General features: G+C 41.3%; 2 pseudogenes; one reads left to right on the forward strand and one right to left on the reverse strand.

The window, feature by feature from the left end:
• Positions 1-1,564: 1,564 nt before the first annotated feature.
• Positions 1,565-16,219, forward strand: part of LOC148037535 (putative calcium-binding protein CML11) — a 260,777-nt pseudogene continuing 246,122 nt past the window's right edge.
• Positions 11,029-12,071, reverse strand: LOC148037536 (uncharacterized; annotated as a pseudogene).

Raw genomic sequence — 16,219 nt, forward strand, 5'->3', positions numbered from 1 at the left:
ACCCTTGCTGGCTTTTGCCCCCCTACATGATGACATGGCCCGAGAGACTAGCTCTTTGGTAGCCTAGTCAAGTTAAGGCTTGAAACTTTACATTTTTTGTAAGGGTTTTAATCCACTATGGGAAACAAATACACTCATGGAAGTTGAGATTTTTTATAAGAATTTTTTTGCAAAAACATTTTGTTGGTTTGTAGCAGCAGAAAATATTTTGCTTCATCCTTTTTGTTTTGCTTCTTCTTTGGCAACCTTTGATCTTCTTGAACTTCTTTATCTTCATGATCCTTGGCTTTTGTTGTGCTCCTTATCCCTTTTATCGATATGTGGTACGTGCCTTTTACTCCAGTCTTCTTGACACAATCTTTTTTTCTTTATAGGTACATGGCTTTCGACAAGCTTTCTTTGCCATACATAGGATTGGCCTTTGGCTTAGCATGGATGCTGCAATGTTTTTGGCATACAAGATGAACATATTTCTCTTTGGATATCTCTCGAATTTGGAGTACATGGCTTGACATGGCATGGTATAAGCAAATCATTTCAATTTTGGGATATGGGAAGGTCTTACCACGAGTATACTCATGCAATGTCTAATCTTAATTACAAAATGCTTTGACAAATATTGGAATGGATGCGTAGTGTTAGTGTAACAAACACTTGATGACATAGATGCTTGATGAGTTTTTGCAAGGATTCAAGCACCTTTTTATGTGTGTGCAAGCAAGATAAAATCTATTTCAGTGTGTATGAAGGCAAAGCTTAGTGTGAGAAATGATTTGTGTGAAGAGGCTTTAGTGATAAGGATTTTCAACCTTAGATTTTTTTAAAAAAGATAATGACACTGAATCATGAGACGAACAGAGATAGCCACCAGAAAATGGCGCGGTTTCAATCAGCAGGTCACTATTCTAGCTGCGACTGTGGAGGGGACTCTATTGATTTCTCTCTTCTTTATCTCCTCTTGACTCCTATTCTTTTCTCTGTCTCTGTTGATTGTTAGCATAATAGAATGACTCAAGCTGCTGATCCAAGGCTTGACACAGCTTCAAAAACAGTAGAAGTGATTGCAATTGCAATTTTTGAATAGCATACTCTTCCATCACCATCTATGTCTGCCTCTTTTATCATTTCAGTGAGCTCCTTATCTATGAGTGCATGTCTAAGCCTTGCCATTGAATGAGCCAGCTCCGATGCTATAATAAAGCCATTGCCATTGATATCAAATGCATGAAAAAGAGCATGTAACTACTCTTCTGTGTATGGTGATGGTTGTTCCTTGCTCAAATCAGAGGCATGAAGATCAACAAACTCTTGAGACTCGATCAAACCGTTGTTATTGGTATCTACTCTATGTGTCATATGCTCTCCACCTTCACTATCCGTCCAGTGGATTATCTGAAGAAAGCATATGATCTCTGTGCCTCAGGGTTATTATACCCTGCAATTGAATATTGATGAGACCTAGTATGTATCTCTTTAGCATTTAAGGGGGCATTTCTAGTAAAATAACTAGGCTGTTGTACTCCATCCCTATGATCCAACCCATTTTTCCAGGAAGTCCCTCGCCATGGCTCATGCACCTCTTGATCAAGAACAACTAGTTGAATTGAAGGAAATTTTTTTTCAAGTTTGATCGAGATGCAGATGGGAGCATCACGAAACTAGATCTTGGCTCTCTCTTGAGGTCATTGGCCCTAAAGCCAAACAAAAGAAACCACACCACTAGCTACCTAGCTCATCCATGGCTCTGATACCATGTTGAGAATCATGGACCTAGAACTAGATGAGCTATGGTGGACAGAAATCAAACATACTATACATGATTAGAATGAGAAATTTGAGCTCAAGTGAATTAGGTTCCAAGATAGATTAGCTTGGACTCATAAATACATTCTTGAGTGACTCAAATTGATTGTACCATATGTTAAAATGAGTGTCAAGTACATGCCTTTATAGCTTTTTGGATTGTACAATTGTACCTCACTGTGCATATGGGATTTTGAGTATCTCTTCCTAGAGAATACATCATTTGTCTATCTTCTAGACTCTTCAGGGCATACATCTAGCCTCTATGGACCAATGGCAAAAAGTTGATAATCACTCATTAGATCAATCAACTAACTTTCAGTTGCTTCTTGGAGAGCAAGCAAGGCTTGGCTTGACCATCACCCCACATTCCTTGCTTGGTTCCTTGAAAAGAACTTGTGATGATGCCCTAACTATAGATATTGCAGTATTTCTCGCACCAACCTAGAGAATGGTACCTTAGGAATAATCAAGTTAGCACTCTTTTGGAATTTCCTTATCTCAGGTGTAGCGCAACTGTGCATGGTCTCCATCTTCACTTCTTATGTGTTGGAGGACGTGTATTACCAGTTGGAGTAGTAGTGAGAGGTGGAGCAACTGGAGCATGTGGACCACCATTTCTGGACAATGGCAAACAATCATTATTGACCACACTAGGGTCACCATTGTTAGACAAAATAGTGACACCACTATTAGCTGCAGTAAGGCCATCATTATCGGCCTCTAGGGGACCTTTGTCACTCACAATATGCTCACTAGATTCAGAAGAGTATTGAGCTCTTGCTTTTGTAGGTGCCTTCTTGATAGGAATCTTGGAACGTGCCATGGTTGTGATGATAAAGGATAGAAAGGTGGAGGGTAGAGTGAAGAGTAATGGAAAAAAATGAAAGGAGAGACTTGGCTTAAGTACAAAACTTTTAAACTTATTGTGGTGTAAATGAACTTTAAAATTATCATTTCATTTCATTTCTCCAACCCACCCCATTCCTGTCTCTCTCTCTCTCCTACCACCCCCCTCATGCCCCTCTCTATCTAGGCTAGTGAATGTTCCAAGGTTTGGAATTTTCATATCTTTGTCTTAGGATTTTGAAATTGGCTTTTCGTAACTTAAAAACATAGTCTGAAATAGACTTTGAAAAACATAGTGACAAACCTTGGAAATTTTAAACAAAATTTGCAAAAGACATCTCATGTTAAAGGTAGGAGTATTGATGTGTCATATCCTTAGAACGTGTGCTCACTCGTTGACTCTAAATGCATCAAAAGTATTATCTTTATCTAGGTCTCCATTTCTTGCCATCTCTCTCTTAGGTTGTCGACCATTCTGCATCGCGTTGTCTAGCTGTGTTGTTTTCATATCTTGCTTTTCTCACTTCATATATTGCCCTACTTATAAATTCCGCTTGAACGGTTTTGGACTTCTTTTCTTTTTCCTCGTATCGTATCTCTAATCTCCTATAGTACCATTGTAATAATTGCCTCATAGAATTGAAATCATTGATGCCACCTCCATGATTAATTGCCTTTTGAAAAGCACAGTGAGCTTGCCAATGAGATCATTCCATGCCTTGAGTTGATGATACTGCCAAACTTCCTTGATCTGCAAAGTATGGACCATGTGCTTCAAGTATATACTGCACAAGAAGAGAGATTAGAAGCACAAACTAATTCGACATGATGATTTTTTTTTGTAATGGTGGCACTACTGACCATGTAGTGTGTTATGCTATTTGTAGTCCATGCCTCCACCATGGACTTATGAAATTTCGCAACTGTCTCTTTAAATATATTGGCATCACCATCCCTAAACCTCAACTTTTGGGGTGTGTTATTTTTGCGAGCTTTTGATTTCGTTCTTTTGCAATTGAAATTGATTTTTAGAGCTTTTTGAAACAACCTTGGATGCTTTCTACAAACGACATGTCACACACTACTGCTCTTCTTTAACATAAACATATATTATGCATCATGCATGCATCATCATTTGGGAGCTCCCAAGGAGAATACTAAACCATTCACAGTAAAGGGAGCAATGGTGCTGAATAATCACAACAAATAATAACATTCCAAAGTTTTGCATTACCCAAAAGGAGTACAATATCTAGAAAGGTTCCAAGATTGCTACGCCTTGATCGATCTTCATGTAACAAAAAGGACATGTCACACCCTAATGAAGTGCATGATGATGAGTTGGCCAGAACAATGAATGAGCCATGCTTACTTTGGGCTTCCTACATAACAGGGCATATCTTGTTGAGATATCGAGCTCCACTCGTGATACGCCAGGGTGACCGTTGTGTATTTATGTCACCGACTTGTCAGTTGCAGATGCGGTTGGTACACCGCCCATGAATAATAGCTACATGACAGCTATCCTTATCTACTCTAGTTCGTGGCTCAGTTAGTATGCCACCTTAGTTAGTTGAGTTTGGTTTGAGACCCATATATAGGGTTCTCCTATTTTCTTTGTATGTGAGTTCTTTTGACTTCCACAACTAAGAAGAGGAAAACTGTTTTCAGCCTCCACCCTTGTGTGTATTCCCCCATTGTGCAAGCAAGAAAGCTACAAGTGAGACTCCTTCCTTCTCTCCCACAATCTTGACATGGTATCAGAGCCTTGTTCGCGGTAAGGAGCTCAAGAAAGCAAGCCAAGCTCGCGGTGTTCTGGTAAGAGGAGCAGTGTTGCTTTCATTTTCTGTTTTGGGAGCAGATCTCTGCAGGTAGTACAGTCGGAAATTGCAAGAGTGCATTGTCTCAGGTTGAGATGCCCTTCGCGGTGAAGGAAGAGGGCAGTATATGCTCGGTGACCTTGTTTTTTTTATTTTAGGGCATTTCGGGGCCTGTTTCGGAGGCGGAAGTTTTCTGCACGCACTCAGGAAAAGACCCAGTTTTATGCTGTGCAGCCACTGTTCTACAGGTCGGTGAAAAGTTACTGTAGAAATTGAATCGTATGCTTATGCGCAGAGACATTCGGAGTTAAAAAATCATCCCTATTGCCTGTTGATGCAAAATCGTCACTAGGAAGTGACTGTGTGGTCAAATACCACTTTCGTCAGTTTTGCAAATTTGCCTTTGTGAGGCTGAAGCTGTGTTCTTTGCAGTGACAGAATTTTTTGCAGTGTTCTGTAATGGCATCTGATTCTCTCTCACAGATTGTCACTGAAAAGCTTGACAAGAACAACTTCCAAGCATGGAAGTTTAGAATGACGAATTTCCTTATGGGAAAAGGATATTGGGAATTTGTTGCAGGAAATGAAGAAGAACCAGTTCTTCCTGATGTTCCCAATCAACAGCAAATGCAGGCATTTAAAGCGTGGCATGAGAGAGCCAGGAAAGTTATGTATTGGCTGTCTATCAGTATTTCAGATTCTATGATTGTGCATATTCAGGATGCAAGTACGCCAAAGGAGGCATGGGATACTTTGTCAAAAATGTATAGCACAAATACGCAAGCCAGGAAAATGCAGCTCAAGCAAGAGTTGCATAATGTGCAAAGAGAAAATATGAGCATCAATGACTACCACATGAAGGTGAAGAAGATTGCAGATGCACTTGCTTCCATTGGGTCGCCAGTGGAAGATGATGATTTAGTTTCCGTGACCTTAAATGGTCTAGGAAAGGATTATGCACAGTTTCGGACATCCATTTCAGTTCGTGAAAGATTTCCTGATTTTGAGGAGTTGATTGCTCTTCTAATTTCTGAGGAGTAGAGAAATGGTGGTGCATCTTCTTCAGGAGGAACTTCAAAAGAAGCTGTCTTCTACTCAAATGCTGGAAGAGGTAGAGGCAGAGGTAGAGGAGGCCGATTTGGAGGCCATGGTAGAAATCAGAATATGCAGCAAACTCAAGAAAACCATTCCTATGGAGGAGGACGTGGTAACTCTAGAGGCAGGGGGAGCCAAAGAGGTCGTGGTGGATGGCAAAGAGGCCAAAATGCAAACAGCAATGTTGAATGCTACTACTGTGGTAAAATGGGTCATATGGCTAAAGACTGCTATAAAAAGCAGAATGACATCATGAATGGGAAATTGCAACAAGGGAATTATGCATCTTCTAGTAGACAGGGTGATGACAGAAATGAGCACTTGTTTATGGTGCAGCACATAAACAATTCTGTGACAAGTGCAGAAGAAAGCAACGATGTATAGTATGTTGACTCAGGTGCATCAAACTACATGACAGGTCATGCAGAATGGATGGAGGATGCAAGGAAAATGGAAAAACCAGTATTTGTGGAGACTGGTGATGATACTGCACATCCTATTGTGCAAATTGGGAAAATTCCCTTGTCTATGCAGGATGGGAAAAAGAAATACCTGTCGAATGTATTTCATGTTCCGAATATCACCAAGAATCTGGTTTCTGTTGGTCAAATGGTTGAGCAGGACTTGCAGGTCAGATTTAATCCTCATGGATGCTTTGTTGAGGATATGAAAAATAAAGGTCGCTTGATAGCAAAAGGAAAGAAGAAGGGTAGAATGTTTACATTGGATGCAGACATGCCTGAATTGAGTGCAACAATGTTTGCACATGGGACCGGTGTAGTTGCAGATATTGATATCTGGCATAAACGCATTGGTCATGTTAATGTACAACGACTTAAATCAATGCAAGCCCAAAATATTGTTGCAGGATTGCCAAAATTCAAGGTTGCAGAAATGCATAAGGTATGTGAAGCCTGTCAGTTTGGAAAACAGGCAAGGAGACCATTTCCTAGACATGTTCAAGAGAGTGAGAAGCCATTGGAATTAATCCACTCTGATGTGTGGACTACTAAAGCTGCATCTCTTGGAGGCTGTCATTATTTTGTCAGTTTTATTGATGACTATAGCAGAAAAGTTTGGGTGTATTTTATGAAAAAGAAAAGTGAAGTTTTTGGGTATTTTAAAACCCTTAAAGCTATGGTTGAAAAAGAAACAGGCCTGCAGATAAAATGCCTAAGGTCAGATGGAGGGGGAGAGTACCTCTCAAATGAGTTTGCAAGGTTCCTGCAGGAGCATGGCATAAAGCAGCAATATTCATGTAGTCATACCCCACAACAAAATGGAATTGCAGAAAGGAAAAACAGGCATATTGGAGAGGTATCTCGTGCCATGCTCAATGAAAAAGACTTGCCAGATTTTTATTGGGCTGAAGCAATTGCTACAACAATCTACATAATGAACAGGACTCCCACTGCAGCAATACATGGAATAACTCCAGAGGAGAGGTATACTGGTAGGAAACCAGATATTTCTCATTTGAAAATTTTTGGTTGCATTGCCTATGTACATGTGCGAGATGAGTTGAGATCCAAGTTGGATCCAAAATCTGAAAAGTGCATCTTTATTGGTTACTCTCTGCAGCAAAAAGGGTATAGATGCTATAACCCTTCTACTCGTAAGTTTACAATGAGCAGAGATGTTGTTTTTGATGAGATGAGTAGCTGGTATAAACCAGTAAATGTGATTGATGATGTAGATGCACAAAATGGTAATGCTGCACAGAATTCACAGCAGCAGTCACAAAATATTAGTGGACCTGGAGCGTCCTCTAGCAGTGGTTCACATTCTTCGCCATGGATAGGCAGATTGAGATTAGGAGAATCTTCTCAAAGCAATGCAGATAGTGGTATGCAGGTATCACGAAAAGGAAAAGGGAAGGTTGATCAGCCCATGTTTGATGTGAATGCAGGTCACTCTTATGTGGATGGTGAATCCAGTGGCTCAGAACAGAGCATTGATGATGAGTTGGGTATTCCTTCTATTGTTACACCTGGAGTAAGGAAGACCAGGGATGTTTTGAGAGCACCTGGGAGTGAACCTACTTTGCGCAGGTCTACGAGAGCTAGGTATCCTGTGGATAGGCTGAAATATGATGGATTTACAGCCATTCACTATGCATATATGGTTAAAGTGATACAGGAACTAGAACCCACTTCTTTTGAGGAAGCCATGGGAAAAGAAAAATGGGAGAAAGCCATGGATGAAGAAATGGATGCCTTGGAAGCAAATGCTACATGGGAATTGGTACCTTTGCCTAAAGGTAAAAATGCAATTGGCTATAAGTGGGTTTATAAGGTGAAGCACAATGCAGATGGTTCTGTGAATAGATACAAGGCAAGATTAGTAGTCAAGGGGTATGCACAAACATATGGCATTGACTATGAAGAAAAATTCAGTCCGGTTGCAAAGATGGAAACCGTAAGATTAGTCATTACTATGGCTGCATCAAAGGGATGGTCTTTACATCAGATGGATGTAAAGAATGCCTTCTTGCATGGTGATTTGCAAGAAGAGGTCTATATGGAGCAACCACCAGGTTATGTGCATGCTGTTTATCCTGAGTTTGTTTGCACGTTGAAGAAAGCCTTGTATGGCTTGAAGCAAGCACCTAGAGCATGGTCTGACAAGATAGGACAGTATCTTGACACTATTGGCTTTCAAATTTCCAAGGCAGATTTCTCACTTTATGTGAGAAAAACAGAGAAAGGTATTATGCTACTTGTCATTTATGTTGATGATTTGATTATGACAGGTGATAGTGATGAATATATCCTTCATGTGAAAATGTTGTTGAAGCAGAAGTTTGAGATGAAGGATTTGGGAGAGCTGCGTTATTTCTTGGGCATTGAGGTGATCAGATCACCAAGTGGGATACAGCTCTTGCAGAGGCAGTATGGATTGGACATGCTGTCCAAATATGGGATGACAGGCTGTAAGCCTATTTCAGTTCTTTTGGAGCAGAATGTGAAGCTGAGCACAGATACAGGTGAGCTTCTAGAAGACCCTACTATGTACAGACGTATAGTAGGAAGTTTGATTTATATGACTATTACTAGGCCAGATTTGAGCTATGCTGTTGAATTGGTAAGTCAGTTTATGCAGGCTCCAAGGAAACCACATTTGGATGCGGCTAGACTCATACTCAAGTATGTGAAGTCCACATTGCAGTATGGACTATTTTATGAGACGGGTTCAGATACAGTTGCATGGATACACTGATGCTGATTGGGCTGGTAGTATTTCTGATAGACGATCTACCAGTGGATATGTGTTCTCTTTTGGGAGTGCTACAGTCACTTGGAGCAGCAAGAAACAGCCTACAGTTGCCTTGTCCAGCACAGAGGCTGAGTACAGGGGTGCAGCAATGGCTGCATGTGAGGTAGCTTGGTTGCATAAGCTACTTTATGATATGCATCAGTCTACAGATAGGCCAGTTGTCATTTATTGTGACAACATGAGTAGTATACACTTGGCAAATAACCCAGTCTATCATGCTAGAACAAAGCACATTGAGGTCCATTATCACTATGTGCGAGAGAGGGTTTTACTAGGTCTTATTGATCTAGTTTCTGTCAGCACAGAGGATCAGGTAGCTGACATATTCACGAAGGCATTGAGCGCAGAGAAGCTGCGCAAGTTCAGAGACCTGCTTGGTGTGCAGGAATTGGGATTGAGCTCAAGGGGGAGTGTTGAGATATCGAGCTCCACTCGTGATACGCCAGGGTGACCGTTGTGTATTTATGTCACCGACTTGTCAGTTGCAGATGCAGTTGGTACACCGCCCATGAATAATAGCTACATGACAGCTATCCTTATCTACTCTAGTTCGTGGCTCATTTAGTATGCCACCTTAGTTAGTTGAGTTTGGTTTGAGACCCATATATAGGGTTCTCCTATTTTCTTTGTATGTGAGTTCTTTTGGCTTCCACAACTAAGAAGAGGAAAATTGTTTTCAGCCTCCACCATTGTGTGTATTCCCCCATTGTGCAAGCAAGAAAGCTACAAGTGAGACTCCTTCCTTCTCTCCCACAATCTTGACATATCTTACGTGTTTGCCCTAACACAAACGCAAGGTCAATCGGAGTTAGTGCAGGCTGATGTATGACCATGTGCTCCTTGGGTTGAAGGCCAAGTATGTGCATGTACACATAATACATATATTTGCAAGCAAGAAATGCCTTTTGGGTGGATTCTCTTTTTTGAAAATCAAGACAAGTGCACCTAGGCTCTTCTTTGATGTGCACATCATAACAACTCTCTGTCAAGACTCAAAATACTGAATGTTGTCTCTCAAGTTGCACTACCTCCTCCAAGAATGTCACAACCATGCAACCAGCTGCCTCTATTCTCTTTTGTGCATCTTTGGAAATTCCATGTCTCCACTTGCGTCTTCTCCCACTTGAACCACATTTTGTAGAAATAGGAGGTTTGCTCTTCTCGTTCCTTGGTGGTGCTATAAAGCAGGCAAACTTGAAACCAGCCTATCTTAGGCTGCTACACTCTTCCTTTGATATATTTATTCCTATATCAACTGGCCACAAAGATGGAACAATTGGTGATGCTATCACTTGTTTCTGCACAACGTTTGTATGCTTGACATCATGATTACAGAACCATATCCATTGTGCAATGGCCTTGTTCTTATAGGCTCTCTTAGACCAAAAGCAGGGCGCAACTAACCCCACTTGCCGACTCTGTAATTTGCTGTTGCAATTCTTTCTACCCTCCATACCAAAACACTTTCTCACACAGTTAGGTGGTGTCCTTCGTAAAGCCCACTCCTCCTATGCCACTTCTACCTCTTCTACGTGGGTTGATGTTCCCGCATCTGGTGCACTTACTCCACTTGCAAAGGGCTTGATTGGTATCTCCTCATCCTCTTGGATACATATCTCTTCCATCTTTCCATCGTCAAACTGTATACTCCACGGCCTGCCCCTGATTTTCCATTGCCTTGACTCCATCATGCACCCCGGTCTATGAGAACTTACAGTTGCTCCACCTCCCTTCTTTTTTCTTTGCACAGTCTCCCTATCACCTTGCATTATAGGCTCCTCGTACAAATGACTTCCAACTACAACACCTTGCAACGCACGTGCAACAGAGGTGGGATTTGGGGATTCCCTTTTGCTGGCACTAGCCAACAAAGACTCCATAGAAGGCCCAGATCCAATAAACCTCCTTGTGGTATAGCCCAACCTCTTTGCACATTGAATATATGCATTCAAAACATCACTAACACATGCATCATAAAGTGATATCTTTCGTTTTCCACTCTCACCTGCTAACCAACTAGCATGGACACTTTTTGATAAGTTTATGCTTGGAATTTGAGCATGTTCCCAAGGACTTTTGTTAGCCTGCGGAGTCAAATCCAAAAATAGAATCAGTAGCTCTCCCCATTGCTACATTGTGCAACAAATCTTAATGAGCTAGAAAAAATGACACACTTACATGAGATTCAATTCCTCCCCAGTGGGGCAATTCTTTGCTCCCACCATTTCAACCACCTATCCAAAGCCTTGATGTGTTCCTTGTTTACATTTCGTGCCCACCAATCTCAGATAGCAGAGGCATGAAGTGAGGCTAGTTGAGTTGTCCTTGTTAGCCTCTATTCTTCACACAATTCAATGTGATGCATTTGTTTATCCACAGTGACTAATTTCTTGGTATGCTTTTGCAAACTTTGCTCCCAATGAAAAAGACAAGAGCGCTCCCTCCCTTCCATTATGTTATGAGGTCCTCCATTGTACACAACCCTTATTGCCATCCAATTTGCACTTGCCTCATCGAACATAAATCTAGCAAAGTCAGGTGGATCATGGCCACATTGAACCATGACAGAATTCAAATTTCTCCAAAACAGGATTTGAGACTCTTCGTCCTCCTCTTTAAATTCACATATTGCAATTACCTGTAATGCTCTCATGCTAGTTCATGATTGATACATTAGTATAGTGTTCATTAACAAAAATTTAATTTCAATACAAGCTTTAATTATGTTGCCACATACCCGTGATCATAAACTGAACAAGACATAGTTGCCCACCCATCAATCCTATGGGTATGATCAAAGTGCACCCATGCACGTCGTAAATCTCCAGTCCCTATTCGCCTCATACGATTAACTAAGTCCACCCCTGATGTTGGTCCCTTGGTGGAAATTTTAAACAAGTAGCACTTCTCCTTGGCATCACCTTGTCCCGGAAATCTACTTCCATGGGAAAATGGGAAGACACAACGTTTTTGCAAAAGAAGTATGTTGTCATACCCATCACCAACCACTTGACCTTGTTTGGCTCTCTCTTGTGAAACAATGCCTTTGAACCTATGTATTTATTAGATGGTTATTACAAATGCAGGACATACATTGTAAGCAAAAAATAATAATGCACAAGCTTACCCTTTATTCTGCACAAGTGGCATCATTTCTTCTAGAAAATGATTAAGGTCCACCTCAATCGCCTCCAACTCGTCTTCTTTTGTTAAAGATTCAAACAACATTTGCCGAGTGACTAGAATCTGTATTTTTCATGGGCCTCCCTTTTCGATCTTTAGGACCGTGCTCACAAGCCTCCGCACCTTGTCAAGGGTTGCCCTCTTTGTGCCTTGTTGACCACTGTGAGCATGCTCCCCAACATGGATCACCAAATGTGTCATTGTAGGATCCAGTGGCAACACATAATAGATCATGCATTTGCAAATGGTTGCACAAGTAGCAACATTTTGACAATAGTTGTCAAGACTGTGGGAGAGAAGGAAGGAGTCTCACTTGAAGCTTTCTTGCTTGCACAATGGGGGAATACACACAAGGGTGGAGGCTGAAAACAGTTTTCCTCTTCTTAGTTGTGTAAGCCAAAAAGAACTCTAATACAAAGAAATAGAAGAACCCTATATATGGGTCTCAAACCAAACTCAACTAACTAAGGTGGCATACTAACTGAGCCACGAACTAGAGTAGATAAGGATAGCTATCATGTAGCTATTATTCATGGGCGGTGTACCAACCGCGTCTGCAACTCACAAGTCGGTGACATAAATACACAACGGTCACCCTGGCGTATCACGAGTGGAGCTCGATATCTCAACACTCCCCCTCGAGCTCAATCCCAATTCTTGCACACCAAGTAGGTCTCTAAACTTGCGCAGCTTCTCTACGCCCAATGCCTTCGTGAATATGTCAGCTACATGATCCTCTGTGCTGACATAAACTAGATCAATAAGACCTAGTAAAACCCTCTCTCGCACATAGTGATAATGCACCTCAATGTGCTTTGTTCTAGCATGATAGACTGGGTTATTTGCCAAGTGTATACTACTCATGTTGTCACAATAAATGACAACTGGCCCATCTGTAGACTGATGCATATCATAAAGTAGCTTATGCAACCAAGCTACCTCACATGCAGCCATTGCTGCACCCCTGTACTCAGCCTCTGTGCTCGACAAGGCAACTGTAGGCTGTTTCTTGCTGTTCCAAGTGACTGCAGCACTCCCAAAAGAGAACATATATCCACTGGTAGATCGTCTATCAGAGATACTACCAGCCCAATCAGCATCAGTGTATCCATGCAACTGTATCTGAACCCCAGTCTCATAAAATAGTCCATACTGCAATGTGGACTTCACATACCTGAGTATGCGTCTAGCCGCATCCAAATGTGGTTTCCTTGGAGCCTGCATAAACTGACTTACCAATCCAACAGCATAGCTCAAATCTAGCCTGGAAATAGTCATATAAATCAAACTTCCTACTATGCGTCTATACATAGTAGGGTCTTCTAGAAGCTCACCTGTATCTGTGCTCAGCTTCACATTCTGCTCCAAAGGAACTGAAATAGGCTTACAGCCTGTCATCCCATATTTGGACAGCATGTCCAATCCATATTGCCTCTGCAAGAGCTGTATCCCACTTGGTGATCTAATAACCTCAATGTCCAAGAAATAACGCAGCTCTCCCAAATCCTTCATCTCAAACTTCTACTTCAATAGCATTTTCACATGAAGGATATCTTCATCACTGTCACCTGTCATAATCAAATCATCAACATAAATGACAAGCAGCATAATACCTTTCTCTGTTTTTCTCACATAAAGTGAGAAATCCGCCTTGGAAATCTAAAAACCAATAGTGACAAGATACTGTCCTATCTTGTCAGACCATGCTCTAGGTGCTTGCTTCAAGCCATACAAGGCTTTCTTCAACCTGCAAACAAACTCAGGATGAACAGCATGCACATAACCTGGTGGCTGCTCCATATAGACCTCTTCTTGCAAATCACCATGCAAGAAGGTATTCTTTACATCCATCTGATGTAAAGACCATCCCTTTGATGCAGCCATAGCAATGACTGCTCTTATAGTTGCCATCCTTGCAACCGGACTGAATGTTTCTTCATAGTCAATGCCATATGTCTGTGCATACCCCTTGACTACTAATCTTGCCTTGTATCTATTCACAGAACCATCTGCATTGTGCTTCACCTTATAAACCCACTTACAGCCAATTGCATTTTTATCTTTAGGCAAAGGTATCAATTTCCATTTAGCATTTGCTTCCAAGGCATCCATTTCTTCATCCATGGCTTTCTCCCATTTTTCTTTTCCCATGGCTTGCTCAAAAGATGTGGGTTCTGGTTCATGTATCACTTTGACCATATATGCATAGTGAATGGCTGTAAATCCATCATATTTCAGCCTATCCACAGGATACCTAGCTCTCGTAGACCTGCGCAAAGTAGGTTCACTCCCAGGTGCTCTCAAAACATCCCTGGTCTTCCTTACTCCAGGTGTAACAATAGAAGGAATACCCAACTCATCATCAATGCTCTGTTCTGAGCCACTGGATTCACCATCCACATAAGAGTGACCTGCATTCACATCAAACATGGGCTGATCAACCTTCTCTTTTCCTTTTCGTGATACCTGCACACCACCATCTGCACTGCTTTGAGAAGATTCTCCTGATCTCAATCTGCCTGTCCATGGCAAAGAATGTGAACCACTGCTAGAAGATGCTCCAGGTCCACTAATATTTTGTGACTGCTGCTGTGAATTTTGTGCAGCATTACCATTTTGTGCATCTACATCATCAATCACATTTACTGTATACCAGCTACTCATCTCATCAAAAACAACATCTCTGCTCACTGTAAACTTACGAGTAGAAGGGTTATAGCATCTATACCCTTTTTGCTGCAGAGAGTAACCAATAAAGATGCACTTCTCAGCTTTTGGATCCAACTTGGATCTCAACTCATCTCGCACATGTACATAGGCAATGCAACCAAAAATTTTCAAATGAGAAATATCTGGTTTCCTACCAGTATACCTCTCCTCTCGAGTCATTCCATGTATTGCTGCAGTGGGAGTCCTGTTCATTATGTAGACTGCTGTAGCAACTGCTTCAGCCCAATAAAAATCTGGCAAGTCTTTTTCATTGAGCATGGCACGAGATACCTCTCCAATATGCCTGTTTTTCCTTTCTGCAATTCCATTTTGTTGTGGGGTATAACTGCATGAATATTGCTGCTTTATGCCATGTTCCTGCAGGAACCTTGCAAACTCATTTGAGAGGTACTCTCCCCCTCCATCTGACCTTAGGCATTTTATTTGCAAACCTCTTTCTTTTTCAACCATAGCTTTAAGGGTTTTAAAATGCCCAAAAACTTCACTTTTCTTTTTCATAAAATACACCCAAACTTTTCTGCTATAGTCATCAATAAAAGTTACAAAATAATGACAGCCTCCAAGAGATGCAGCTTTAGTAGTCCACACATCAGAGTGGATTAATTCCAATGGCTTCTCACTCTCTTGAACATGTCTAGGAAATGGTCTCCTTGCCTGTTTTCCAAACTGACAGGCTTCACATACCTTATGCATTTCTGCAACCTTGAATTTGGGCAATCCTGCAACAATGTTTTGGGCATGCATTGATTTAAGTCGTTGTACATTAACATGACCAATGCGTTTATGCCAGATATCAATATCTGCAACTACACCGGTCCCATGTGCAAACATTGCTGCACTCAATTCAGACATGTTTGCATCCAACGTAAACATTCTGCCCTTCTTCTTTCATTTTGCTATCAAGCGACCTTTATTTTTCATATCCTCAACAAAGCATCCATGAGGATTAAATCTGACCTGCAAGCCCTGTTCAACCATTTGACCAACAGAAACCAGATTCTTGGTGATATTCGGGACATGAAATACATCGGACAAGTATTTCTTTTTCCCATCCTGCATAGACAAGGGAATTTTTCCAATCTGCACAATAGGATGTGCAGTATCATCACCAATCTCCACAAATCCTGGTTTTTCCATTTTCCTTGCATCCTCCATCCATTCTGCATTACCTGTCATGTGGTTTGATGCACCTGAGTCAACATACCATACATCATTGCTTTCTTCTGCACTTGTCACAGAATTGTTCATGTGCTGCACCATAAACAGATGCTCATTTCTGTCATCACCCTTTCTACTAGAGGATGCATAATTTCCTTGTTGCAGTTTTCCATTCATGATGTCATTCTGCTTTTTATAGCAGTCTTTAGCCATATGACCCATTTTACCACAATAGTAGCATTCAACATTACTGTTTGCATTTTGGCCTCTTTGCCATCCACCACGACCTCTTTGGCTCCCCCTGC

This window comes from Lygodium microphyllum, chromosome 4 (genome assembly GCF_053477565.2).
Source record: "Lygodium microphyllum isolate KBCC chromosome 4, Lygodium_microphyllum_v1.1.10, whole genome shotgun sequence".
Taxonomy (NCBI): Eukaryota; Viridiplantae; Streptophyta; class Polypodiopsida; order Schizaeales; family Lygodiaceae; genus Lygodium; species Lygodium microphyllum.